A 7,843-nucleotide genomic window follows, 5' to 3' on the forward strand; every position below is an offset into this window, starting at 1 on the left:
AAGCTCTTTGGTGTCTAGGATAGTGGCCCTTACCTGATAAAGTGTCTCTTGCACAGGCAGAACCTCACTCCTGGCTTCTGTGCCTGTGAGTAGGAGAGATTTCTGTAAGTAAAGAGATAGTGCTTACATTTATTATGATAGAAGACATTTTCAGAATTGATCTTATGCCTGGCTTGGTAGTGAGCCCATTTCCAGCTTCCTTTAAGGACCTTAGAGAGCATGTATTGCTCTGACGGACAGGGCAAGGAGAGGCATCTGCAGATTTCAGAGAGGACTTTCTGTCCATATAGGATCTCCTTGCTATTGTTGCTGCTCAAAAGGCCAGGAAAAAAAGGACAAAGCGTTAGCAAGAACCATGGAGGGACTGGGATGTGTCTCACTGGGTAGAAAGCTCGCTTGCCATGCAAGCGTGTGGAGACCTGAGTTCAAATTCCCTATTACCCAAACAAACAAAGGGGTGTGTGTATACCAGCACATCTGTAACCCAGCACAGGGGCACAGAGACAGGAAAACACCAGGGACTTGTGGCCAGCCAGTCAACCCAGTTTCTTTGGCTTCAGTGAGGTCCTCTCTCAAATACAGTGATAGAAGCCAGGGATGGTTAGTGCACTCAGAGAGCAGAGCCAGGTGAATCTCCATGAGTTTCCCCAGAATCCATGTAAAGATAGAAGAAACTCCATACATTTGTGTCTCTGCCTCACACATGGACCATGGCATAGCACCCTTATAACCAGACAGTATTTTAAAGGAGTCACCCAGTGTCAGCCTACATGCACAAGGGCAAGTGCGGGTATACACACAACCGGCTACACATAAACAATGACTGAATTGTCGGTGGGGTAATGTTAGGAACAGAACAAAGATATAGATCTCAGTTCATTTTTGCAGCACCAGCACCTAGCTACTAAAATCCTGTCGGGAACATCCTAAAAAACAGACTAACTTCTGCCATGAATGTAGACAAAATTCAAGGGATCACATTTAGCTCAGTCTAGTCCTCAACATCCCCAGCTTCCCAAACCCAGCCTGGGTTTATGGGCATATGCTACTTACTGTACCCAGTAAATGAAAATAGGAAGCTGGGTACAGTGTCTGGTGCCTGTAATGGCAGTTGGGAGCCGAGACAACTGCCATTGCTCTGAGTTCAAGGCTAGCCATGTCTTCATACGTTCTAGATTATTGGCTACAGAATGAGACCCTGTTTCAAAAACTGCACAGTAAGGCTGGAGAGATGGCTCTGTGGTTAAGAACATTGGCGGAACTTCAAGAGGACTTGGATATGAGTCCCAAGTGTGTGTAGCTCCATTTCCAGAGTGGTCTGACACCCATTTCTGGCCTCTGCAGGCATAGGCATGCAAGTGGTACACAGATAATACATGTAAGCAAATCACTCATCTACTTAAATACGAATTTTAGCTGAGAAATAAGGAAGCACAGGGTGCATCTCACTGATAGAGCACATACTTCAGGCCTTGGCACCACAGGAAAGAAATTTGCAGACAAAATAATCAAATCCAGCAATGAATAGAAATATAGCCAGGCTTGGTGGCATACACCTTTAATACTAGCACTCGGGAGACAGAGTCAGTTGTGTCTCTGTTCAAAGCCAGCTTGGTCTACAGAGTGAGTTCTAAGACAGCCAGGTCTGTTATACAGAGGAACCCTATCTAAGAAAAACTCAAAAGTAAAATAATTTTTTAAATTGTAACCAGTTCGGGGTTGGGGATTTAGCTCAGTGGTAGCGCAAGGCCCTGGGTTCGGTCCCCAGCTCCAAAAAAAAGAAAAAAAAAAAAAAAAAGGAAAAAAATGTAACCAGTTCATTGCAGAAATAATAGGTTGATTCAATATGTGAAAGCCAGTCAATGTGGTTCACAGCAGAAGCAAATCATCTAGATGAAGAACACAACATGTAACACCTATCCATGATTGTTTTAAATTATAGCGTAGCACATGCCTTTAAATCCCAGCACTCAGGAGGCAGAGGTCGGAAGATCTCCGAGTTCAAAGCCAACCTGGGCTACACAGTGAGACCCTATCTCAAAAATAATAATACAACAATGCTGGAGTTACACACAGCTGTAAACTCAGCGTTCAGGAAAAGGTGGCAGGAGGTTCAGAAGTTCAGAGTCATCCTCAGTACCTACAAAGGCCAATCTTCATAAAAAGCATCAACAAAAATCCTACAGCAGATTTCTCAAGAAAATGTTGAAATCTTTCTCCACAAGCCAAGCGCATGCCTGTGATTCCCAACACTAAGGAGATAGAGTCGGGAGCTCCATGAACTCACAGGTCCATCTCTGTTACACGAGTCCCTGTCTCAAAAGAAAAAGAAAGTTATTCTTCCTGAGACGAGGAAAGGAACTAGGATGTCCAGTCTCATGCCTCCGTTATCAGTCCCCAACCAGTGTGGCTTTAAAAAAAGGGAAAAAAAAAAAAAAAAAAGAGGTGGCCTCCTAGAACACACAGACATGAACATGGTATACAGACAGACAGAACATTCACATGCATAATAAGACTTTAGAAAAGGAGTTCTGGCTATAAAAATTATACATAGAAGAAACTGGATGTGGTGGCACACGCCTGTAATCCTAGCTTACAAGGAATAAAGGCAGAATCAGAAGTTCCAAGTCATTCTGAACTACACAGGTATTTTGAGGCCACCTATATCTCAAATGAAGTTATAGAGATGGCTCAACAAACAGTTAAGATTATTTGTTGAAGGATGGAGAGATGGTTCACTGGTTAAGAGCTCTGGCTTCCAAAGAACCTTGGTTTGATTTCCCAGCATCCATGTGGTGTCCCTCAACTATCTGTAACTTCAGGTCCAGGAGAACTGACATCCTGAGGCACCAAGCACATACATACACAGACATACATACAGGCAAAACATTCATACCCATAAAGTAAAAATGTTATATGTGTGTGCATGTTTTCTGAAATGGTCTCTCGGTGTAGCCTTGGTTGTCCTGGAACTAGTTCTATAGTCTGAGCTGGCCTTGAACTCAGAGATCCACCTGACTTTTTCCTCCCAAATGCTGAAATTAAAGGCATACACCACCACCAATATAAGAAACAATACTGTTAAAAAAAAAAAAAAAGAAACAATACTGTTGCTTTTGCAGAGAACCTGGACTCAACTCCCACACCCACACATCAGCTAACGACCCTTAACTCAAGTTCCAGAGAATCAAATGTTCCACATAATTAAAATACTATACATAATTTAAAATGATAAATTTAAGTTTTTTAAATGAACAAAAAGAAAGGAAACAAATTATACCTACAAGGACATCAAATGACATAGGAATCTTTGAAAAGTGAACATTCTTTGAAAGATGAGTTGGGGCCTGGAGAAATGGCTTAGCAGTTAAGACCATTGGTTGCCCTTCCAAAGGACCTAGGATCAATTTCCAGCACCTATATGGCAGCTCACAGCTACAACTCCAATTCCAGGGATCCAACACCCTCACACAGACATACATGCAGACAAAACACCAATGCGCATAAAATAGAGACAAATTATTTTAAAATTTTTCAAAAAGGGAACATGAATGGGAGAAAATGCACACCACCCTGTGGGTGGGAGAACAATAGCTTTAGGATGCTAGCTACTACAAGTTACACCAGGCATATTATTGTGAAAACTGACACGTTGATTCTAAAAGTTTATGAAAACAGCCAAGGTCATCTTGAATAAAAATGCAATTAACCTTTTTCCTTCCAGGTTTCTTTTTGTAGACAGGGCTCTGATAAAAAATACAATGTGCGTAATTTTTATGTCTTTTTTTTTTTTGAAGATTTGAATCCGTTTGGAATATTGTATCACATACCATTTATTTTCCCAGCTATCATCTGGTTCTCTGGGATTTGGTTTTATACTCTGAACAGCTTCCCACCCTCCACTTAATAAAATGACAGAGCTGAGGCATCGTTTTGTTGGCCTAGAGAAATGGTTATACATTCTCTGGTCTAATTATGTACACTGACTTCTAGTTCTACAGGTAGTTCCACAGTGGTTTCGCAGATGGACTCTCAAAATGTCCCCCGGACATGTAGAGTGAGTGTGTGTGTGTGTGTGTGTGTTCATGTGCATGAGTGTGAGCACAGGTGTGGAGGTCAGAGGACAATCTCTAGCATTGGTTCTCACCATCCACCTTGTTTAAGGCAGGGTTTTGTTTGTTCTGTGCTCACCAGGCCAGCTGGCCCATGAACTTCTGGGGAATTCTCCTCTCTCCACCTCCCACCTCACCATTGAGCCACCTCTCCAGTCCTGCAATCTAATATCTTGAGTTATCTTTTTAAGCACAAAAAGATGTTTTATTTTAGAAATCTGAGTTCAGTTGAGTAGGTTGGGGAAGGGGACCCAAATTCCCCAACCTGAATGCCCTGAGCAGCAGAAAAGTTTGTGCCAAGAAGGGCATCTGGGCAGACATGGCTGGAAGACTCAGAACATGTTTGGGTCTCCCTATCGCACCTGCTACTTCATTTCAATTTATGGCTTCCAGGCCTTTCCTGGGCATGTTTCCCAGAGAGTCCCTCTGCTGCTGCTGCCCTGATCAGGTTTCTGGAACTGTTAATAATAGAAAACTGTGGGGGAAGGGCCAGGATCTTTGCAGACATAGGATTACCAAAGCAGTTGAATAGTTCCTGTGCCAATGCCTTGTCTGCTGCCTCTTGGATCAATTCAGATTCCTACGTTCTTTCCAGGAGTTTCCATCCAACAATTCTATTTATTTATTTTACGTTTATCCAATGTGTGTGTGTGTGTGTGTGTGTGTGTGTGCGCGCGCGCGCATGTACACAAGATTGCATGTGCTTGAGCATGTGAAGTTAGAAGTCAGCTTTAGAAGTTCTCTCTTCCCATGATGTGAATCTTGGATATCAAAGTCAAGAGGTTGAAACTGGCAGCAAGTCCTTGCCTTTCCCCACTGAGCCATCTCTCCGAGCCCCTTCCCAAGCATTCTTGGGAACCAAACCAATCTTGTGAAATCTCACATACTCTATTCCCAAGTCAGAACACAAGCTGAGGAGTAGTGGTGTATTGGTAAGAATGCAGAGACAAGTATTTGAGACCTGTTCTCTCCCAGAAAATCCAAAGGGTAAAAGAGCCTTCTTCCCTACATCACCAGGGAGCTTGGGTAGCACTGAGTTGATGGGGAAGAGGGAAAGAGTATCTAGTCCTGAGTTAGAGGAGGATTTGGGTGGAGGAGGGAGATTGACAAAGGAGATTATAATGCCAGGCAAGTAGGGATGGGACCTCCACTAATCAAATCTGAAATTGATGGCTTATCACTCGATGTCCTTATTCTTCCTGCTCCTCAGGAATGACTTCCCTTTTAATGTCTACCTTCCCTTCAGACTTCCCTTTGTGCTTTCTGCTACCAAAGCTTGCGCTAACAGGGGAAGTGGTGCACACCTATGATCCCATTCAGAAGGTTCTGGAATTCAAAGTCATCCCCAGCTTCAGGAGCAGCCTTGACTACACTGTCATTGGTCCTATCTTAAAAAAGAAAAGAAAAGACAACAAACCTGTCAGTAAAACAAACAAACAAACAAACAAAGGGACAGTAAACCCACTCTCTGGATTAATTAAATAAAGCCACTAAGGCTTCAGGGGCTGCAGGCATGGTGGTTCGCATATATATAGTCCTAGCATTTTTTTGGAGGCTGAGATGAGGGACTTGGGGGAGGGGACCTCCTTGAGCCACAAGTTCAAGACCAGCCTGAGCAACATAAGGATACTCCCATCTCACAAAAAAAGAAATTGCAGAAGTTTAAGTCTCTTACATTGTAAAATACAACAGAAACAATATAGACCTACAGTAAATGCATGACAGAAAATTAAATTTTAATGAAGGACTCTCCCCTACCCCTGTTAGTACTCAAGACTAAAAATAGGTCAAGCCCACTCTGCAGCCATTCTCCCACAATGCCTTCCTAAAGTAGTCTCCATCTTGGCTTTTGTAGTCATCACTTAGAGGATTTTATTTTAATGGAACTTCAAATTTAGCTATCAATAATCACTAATGGCAGACTATCAGGCAGCTGAGAGGTATTTGAGGGAACTATAAGAGGCAGCCAGAACTCAGCACACTCAAAAGTCACGTCCATCTTACGAAGCTAGTTCCCTCTGGACTTGTGACCAAAATATACCACTGCAAAAGAACTTCACAGGAGTTCCATATTGTGCCCATAACTGCCTTAACTGCCATTCACTGGGTCAGAAAAAGCCACACTTCACAATCTTCCTGAGGCAAAACAAAAGCTGAGCCCAGCTGTGGTGCTCGGGAGTGGGCAAGGGCCAGTTGTCCTCACTGCCGACACATAGTCTGGAGTACTGTAGAAACTTCTAGTACCTTACTTTTTATTTGTGAAGTATGGGATCCTTCCTAATTTCGTTCCATTTCCTCCATCTTGCTTTCTGTGCCAGCTACCTATTCATTTGAAAGGAGCCCGTTCCTTTAAGAGTGTCCTCTCTCTCCACTTTGCTCTGCTTTTGTTGTTGTTGTTACAAAGTTGTAATTCATTAAAAGATGGTTTTTTTTTTTTAAAGATTTATTCGTTTATTTTTATGTACAGCATTCTGCCTGCATATGTGACTGCAGGCCAGAAGAGGGCATCAGATCCCATTACAGATGGTTGTGAGCCACCATGTGGTTGCTGGGAATTGAACTCAGGACCTCTGGAAGAGCAGTCAGTGCTCTTAACCGCTGAGCCATCTCTCCAGCCCTAAAAGATGTTTTTAACATTGATTTTTAAGTACAAAACAGAAAGGCACTTGGGAAGAAAGATAGATTACACGGGAGCATGGGTATGCCCTTCCCTAAAAGAGGCCTCTGATCTGAATATTGTGAGCTTTCTTAACCTCTACCCATACCTTCATTATGGGTGGCCAGAATGAAGAGGGAGTGGGGCTGTGAGTTTAAGGCCAGCTGGGCTACATAGCAAGACTCTAACCTCATACATACATACATACATACATACATACATACATACATACATATCCTGGCACTGAACAAATGTTTACAAGAGAGAAGAAAGACATTATGGTGGGGGGGGGGAGGCTGAGGATGTAGTTCAGTTGGTATATACACAGAGATCTGGGTTTCATCCACATCACCATTTAAACTGGGCACAGTGGTACACACCTGAGTCTCTCCTCTCAAGAGCTGGAGGCAGGAGGATCTATAAGGTCATCCCAGCTACAAACCAAGTTTAAGAACGTATCAAATTCAAGGTTAGTCTGGACCACAAGACAGCCTGTCTCAAACAAACAAACAAACAAACAAACAAACAAGTAAACAAAAGCACCCAGCATATACACACAAGCTGTTTCACACATGTGCACAGATACTGTCCGTTCTTCCCTTCTCCCTGTCTTCCTCAGCTCCTGTATTTTTACAGACTCGGATTGATTGCCCTTGCAAGGCAGGATGCAGAAACACAGGAGCAAGCTGATGGAAAGCGACACCATGGAGAGCAGCCAGATGAAATGAGGGCAAAAACAGTGGTATTCCACACAGACTCCGACCAGAATGAAAAGCAGTGATTCACAGAGCACTGCAATAGACAGGCCTGGCTTTCACTTTGAGAACAATTGTGAGATCAGGGTCAGTGAGGGGTGCAGGTTGGGAGGCATCAAGATAAAAGGCAGCCAGGCTCCTTCTCCCTGGAGATGTGTTGCTGTTAACCTCAATCCATTCCCTTAATCCTTTTCTGTCACTCCACCCCCACAACTCCTCCTGTTGACCAGTGCTCTGGGCCTTTAAGAGTTAGATAGGCTGGACCTAGGAAAGCGCTCACACCTCTCCCCACTCCACTCCTCTCTGGCTGTAACTCTGCC

General features: G+C 43.4%; 1 protein-coding gene across 5 annotated transcripts in view; it reads right to left on the reverse strand.

Annotated features, from left to right (window-relative positions):
• Usp37 (ubiquitin specific peptidase 37) overlaps positions 1-7,843 on the reverse strand; it is a 100,005-nt gene that overhangs the window by 90,564 nt on the left and 1,598 nt on the right. For 4 of the 5 annotated variants that reach the window (XM_087564338.1, XM_087564334.1, XM_087564339.1 and 1 more), the window contains exon 2: positions 34-83. The gene's annotated coding sequence lies outside the window, so the exon portion shown is untranslated. Of the gene's footprint in view, positions 1-33; positions 96-7,843 lie in introns of those variants that run through there. The other variant, XM_087564331.1, reaches the window with a different exon arrangement.

Source organism: Rattus norvegicus, chromosome 9 (genome assembly GCF_021556685.1).
Source record: "Rattus norvegicus strain SHRSP/BbbUtx chromosome 9, alternate assembly SHRSP_T2T, whole genome shotgun sequence".
Lineage (NCBI taxonomy): Eukaryota > Metazoa > Chordata > Mammalia > Rodentia > Muridae > Rattus > Rattus norvegicus.